We start from the raw sequence: 6,100 nt of genomic DNA on the forward strand, positions 1-6,100 counted from the left end.
CTAACTAAGAGAAAACAGAGAGTTGAGATAAATGGGTCATTTTCTGGTTGGCAAACAGTGACTACTGGGGTGCTGCAGGGATCAGTGCTGGGTCCTCAACTATTTACAATCTATATTATTGACTTGGATGAAGGGACCGAGTCCAAAGTAGCCAAGTTTACTGATGATACAAAGGTGGATGGGAAAGCAAATTGTGAGGAGGACATAAAACATTTGCAAAGGGACATAGACAGGCTAAGTGAAAGGACAAAAATTTGGCAGATGGAGTATAATGTGGGAAAATGTGAAGTTATCCACTTTGGCAGAAATAATAGAAAAGCAAATTCTAATATAAATGGAGAAATATTGCAAAGTGCTGCAGTACAGAGAGACCTGGGGGTCCTTGTGCATGAAACACAAAAAGTTCGTATGCAGGTACAGCAAGTAATCAGGAAGGCAAATGGAACGTTGGCCTTTATTGCAAGGGGGATAGAGTATTAAAGCAGAGAAGTCCTGCTGCAACTGTACAGGGTATTGGTGAGGCCACATCTGGAGTACTGCATACAGTTTTGGTCTCCATATTTAAGGAAAGATATATTTGCATTAGACGCAATTCAGGGAAGGTTCATGAGGTTGATTCCGGAGATGAGGTAGTTGACTTATGATGATAGGTTGAGTAGGTTGGGCCTATACACATTGGAGTTCAGAAGAATGAGAGGTGATCTTATTGAAACTTATAAGAGAATGAGGGGCTCAACAAGGTGGATGCAGAGAGGATATTTCCACTCATTCTTTCTCTCTGAGGGTTGTAAATCTATGGAATTCTCTGCCCCACAGTGCTGTGGAGGCTGGGTCATTGAATATATTTAAGGCGGAGATAAACAGATTTTTGAGCGATAAGGGAGTAAAGGGTTATGGGGAGCGGGCAGGGAAGTGGAGCTGCATCCATGATCAGATCAGCCAAAATCTTATTGAATGGCGGAACATGCTCGAGGGGCCAAATGGCCTACTCCTGCTCCTATTTCTTATGTTCTTATGTTCCCTTTAATGGAGGGAAGGAGCCTGTGAAACCGACAGCGCTGCACAGAACATTGTGCAACGCTCCACCTCTACCACCCCTTTTGCTCCGTTTAGCGCTCTAAGGAAATGGTAGCGCTTGATTAAGCGCACCACTTCCGTCTATTGGAGCGCTAAACCAGAAGTTCGCATTGGAATCAATTGTGTAGCGCCCGACGATACTCCCATGAAAGTTATCACCCCAAACGGGGCAATTTCTAGCCCAAAGTGTCAGCCTGATTGGGGTATAAAGAATGAGTACAGGCTGAAGTGTTGGGACTCCATTGTGGGACTGTGAAGACTGCCTGTGCTGTTGGACCGACCCCATTTACAGGCCTGGGTAGATTTTGGAGCAGAGTTGGGAACACTGAAACAACTATAGATGCACAAGATTTGTGCCGTCTCTCAGATGTCAGGATTGTCACGTTAAGTCTCTAGTCTGTGCTCTCAACCCAGTTTCAACCCAGCCAAGAGAAACTAACCTGGACTGCGCTGTAGCCATTTACATTGACTGGTAGCGATAATGCATCTCCTATGGTGCCGGGAGGGGAGGAGAACATAAGAACATAAGAAATAGGAGCAGGAGTAGGCCATTTGGCACCTCAAGCCTGCTATGCCATTCAATGAGATCATGGCTGATCCGATCTTGTTCTCAACTCTACTTCCCTATTCTGCTTTCTATGACCCTTGACTCCCTTATCGTTCAAAACAAAGGGGAGGGGGTAAGGGGGGTCATCATTTCTCCATCCTTCCAGAGATATTAGCAGCACCTTTGTTCATGGTACAGAACCAGTGTTGATGTCAAAGATTTCTCAAGTGGTATTATACCGAGCTATACAGAGAAGGGGAAGGTAGGTGAGTCCGTCTGCAATGAATGTAAGCAGTTTAAGGAATTCAGGTTGATTTGAAAGGAGAGGTGTACAGCCTGAGCACCAGACATTTCTGGAGCGCTCCAGTCGAGATAAGCTCAGGAGACCCTGCTGCAAGAGAAGCTTTTAACAGTGACTGAGCTGATGATGAGAAGGTTAATAAAGAGAACACAGAGTTAGTGCCCAAAATTATGCTGTTAATGGATTAGCAGCTTATGGGTAGATAAATCATTGTAATGGGAGATTCGGTGATGATATAAGTAGGTAATGAGTTGCTCATGGGGATAATGTGAATCGAGCTGGCAGCAGATCCACTAAGATACAGCAGGTTTTAAGTCTGACTTGTGTGAAACTGGCACTGTGCATTTAAGGATACTAGCAGGAACTCATACATAAGATTCATAAAACCGCCCACGAAAAGTTGCTGGAAACAGGGCAGTCGGTGAGTACCCTGCAAAGAAAGGTAAGTTAAAGGTTTTTTTATAATTATTTTAAAATTCTTTCACGACGATTAAGTTAAAAAGGATCTTGAGAATGTTTTCAAAATTTTTATTTTTTGTTTCATTGAAAAAATAATTTTTAAGTTTTCCCCCTCCTCTAGGCCCAACAGCAGCCTCTTTCTAAATTGTGAGTACTTGCCGCACATTCTGGTACGAACCTGCCATTTTGCCAGGTTTCGCGTGTTAACGCCAAGAAACCGCTGAGAATCTACGTGTTAGATCCATTTTCACGCCGCGTGGTATTTTTTCAATTTTTTATGGAATTTTTCACCAGCATTATTTGAAGAATCTTAGTGGTCTTTTTGGGTGGCGGTGGGAGGCTTTATGGAAAGTCCAGCCCTTAATATTTAAATAAGTTCTCTAAGGCCTGTCTGGAGTAATGGCAACAAATGTTAGACATTGTAGAAGAGAAAGCGAGCGATTGGCTGACAGTTGTTCAAATAAATAAATAGAGCCAAAAGTGACTGATACCCAGCAGAACGATAACGTGGTTGTTACTGTAAATATGGTATACTATAGTAATTTATACTATAATGTAATTGTATACTATAATATCATTGTATATTATAATAACATTGTACACTATAATATCATTGTATATTATAATATCATGGTATATTATAATATCATTGTGTACTATAATATCATTGTATATTACAATACCATTGCATACAATAATGTCACTGCGTACTATAATACCATTATATAATCCACCGAGGTATATGAGAGCATGGGCCTTACACTAAACATCCGTAAGAAAAAGGTTCTCCACCATCCTGACCCCGCCACGCAGCACTGCCCCCAGTCATCAAAATCCACTGCGAGGCCTTGGACAACATGGATTATTTTCCATACTCCGGAGCCTACTGCCAACAAGGCAGACATCGATAATGAGATCCAACAGCGTCTCCAGTGTACCAGCGCATCCTTCGGTCCCCCTGAGGAAAAGAGTGTTTGAAGACCAAGACCTCAAATCTGGCACCAAGCTTATTGTCTACAGGGCAGTCGTGATACTCGCCCTCCTATATGGCTCAGAGACATGGACTATATATACAGCAGACATTTCAAATCACTGGAGAAATAACACCAGCATCGAAGCATTGGCCATGCTTGATCAGCTCCATTGGGCGGGCCACATCGTCCACATGCCTGACACCGGACTCCCAAAGCAAGTGCTCTACTCGGAGCTTTGTCACGGCAAGCGAGCCCCAGGTGGGCAGAGAAAATGCTCAAGGACACCTGCAAAGCTTGATAAAGTGCACCATCCCCACCGGCACCTGGAAATCCCTGGCCCAAGATCGCCCTAAGTGGAGGAAGAGCATTTATGAGGAAAGGTTGAATAGGTTGGGCCTCTACTCATTGGAATTCAGAAGAATGAGAGATGATCTTATCGAAACGTATAAGATTATGAGGGGGCTTGACAAGGTAGATGCAGAGAGGATGTTTCCACTGATGGGGGAGAGTAGAACTAGAGGACATGATCTTAGAATAAGGGGCCGCCCATTTAAAACTGAGATGAGGAGAAATTTCTTCTCTGAGGGTTGTGGATCTGTGGAATTCGCTGCCTCTGAGAACTGTGGAAGCTGGGACATTGAATAAATTTAAGACAGAGATGGACAGTTTCTTAAACGATAAGGGAGTAAAGGGTTATGGGAAGCGGGCAAGGAAGTGGAGCTGAGTCCATGATCAGATCAGCCATGATCTTATTGAATGGCGGAGCAGGCTCGAGGGGCAATATGGCCTACTCCTGCTCCTATTTCTTATGTTCTTATGCAGCCTGAAAAAAGTGGCCATAAAAGAGCACATCTCGGGCTGAATCGCCCAGAAAGGAAGGTAATTTTTTTCTCTTTATTTATTTCTGCATGTTTTCATTAGTTTTAAGAGTGGGGAAGTGTGTGGTACTGAGAAGTTTTAATTCTTTTTTTTTCTTCCCGTTTTTTTTCTAGCATGGCGGCAGCCTCCCGTTGGGAAATTCAGTCGGCCTCCTGAACTCCCGCCTGAGGATGAGTGTTCAATGCCACTTTTTAGCACTGCTCTCTCATCCCGAGTGCGCGAGTTTCCAGTTGCTGCAATGGAACGGAATATCGGGCGCTGTTTCTAACGGGCGCCCGATCCAATACCGCCAGTTTTGCGCCACTGCCCCAGACAAATTCCTCAGCCCAGATGCCTTATCTGAATATTTTGCCATCAAGGATTGCGCATAGAAGGTTCGGTATCAGACGTCCTTGAATGACTCTGAAAACTGAATTTAGGACTTTGAGGCTGCGCCTAACGTCCGGTGCTAAAATCACCACTCAGGCGGTGACACCGCCTCAAAAACAGCCATATCGAATGTTGGCCCCAAATATGTCTGTCAAGAATCAGGTGTGTTTTCATTTTGCATCCCTTTTTGGCAGTATAAGGAGTATTACCATTTATAAGTGGCTGGGGTAGGGTACCAACATCAATATTGACTGCAAAATGATGTGCTTAATCTTGCATGAAAACAGAAGACATCAGCATATGTTCTGAAATAGCTGTAGCAAAGATTCATAAATTGGTAATCCATTTTTCATTAGGACACAGTGTTGATTTAAATTGTTGGATTTTCGGAGGACGTTTAATTGAGAGCCATTGAAGGACGTCTGATACCGACACTTCTATGTGCGATCCTTGATGGCAAAATATCCAGATAAGGCATCTGGGCCGAGGAATTTGTCTGGGGCAGTGGTGCAAAACCGGCCCGTTAGAAACAGCACCCGATATTCCGTTCCATTGCAGCAAATGGAAACCCGCGCACTCGGGATGAATTACTCGGCCGGTTTTCAAAGTGCACGTTGGCTATTTCCATTTCGGTGCACATATAGTCGAACAGTATTGAGTGGGGAGTTCGTTAGCTGGATTTTTTTTTTTAAATAGCTTCGCTCTTTGTTTCCCTGTTGTTGGTTCTGGTGAGGAATGAGCTCTTATTAGCTTGATTGGGTTTCCTGTAAACAACAGCTAAATTTTCATTACATTATAACTAACAACATGACTGGCAATACATCGAAGCATTTTAATAAAAACCTGCAAAAACAAACATTCTCTTTAATCTAGTATGTGTTGTAAGCACAGGGTTCACAGTCCAAGCCAAGAAAAAAAAGTTGATTAATTCCCTCACATCAGCATGACTCACATCTGTCGCAATGTCAACCCTGCCCCCAACGGTTATCACAGAATAAGATTGGACAGTAGGGCAGCCACTGATTGTTGGGCTGGCATCAATCTGGTGGCCATTTTGCACAGGTACAGTTCGACGGGCAAGTGAGTGTCATTGAACTCTGATATGAACAATGGATGGCTTCTGTCCAAATGGTATTCAGCTCCTGTGGGATCGTGAACTGGTGCTAGCATTTAACTAAAAAGAAAAAAGAAAAGACTTTCATTTTATATCGCTTTTCATGATGTCCCATTGGAGCTTTACACCCAATGAAGTACATTTGAAGTGCAGTCACTGATGTAGGAAATGCAGCAGCCAATTTGCACACAGTAAGTCTCACAAACAACAATGAGATAAATGACCAGATCATCTGCTTTAGATGTTGATTGAGGGATAAATGTTGGCCAGGACACCCTGCCCTTCTTAGAAATAGTGCTGTGGGATCATTTACATCTACCTGAGAGGGCAGACAGGGTCCCAGTTTAACGTTCATCCAAAAGACGACACCTCCAACAGAG

Source organism: Pristiophorus japonicus, chromosome 14 (genome assembly GCF_044704955.1).
Source record: "Pristiophorus japonicus isolate sPriJap1 chromosome 14, sPriJap1.hap1, whole genome shotgun sequence".
Lineage (NCBI taxonomy): Eukaryota > Metazoa > Chordata > Chondrichthyes > Pristiophoridae > Pristiophorus > Pristiophorus japonicus.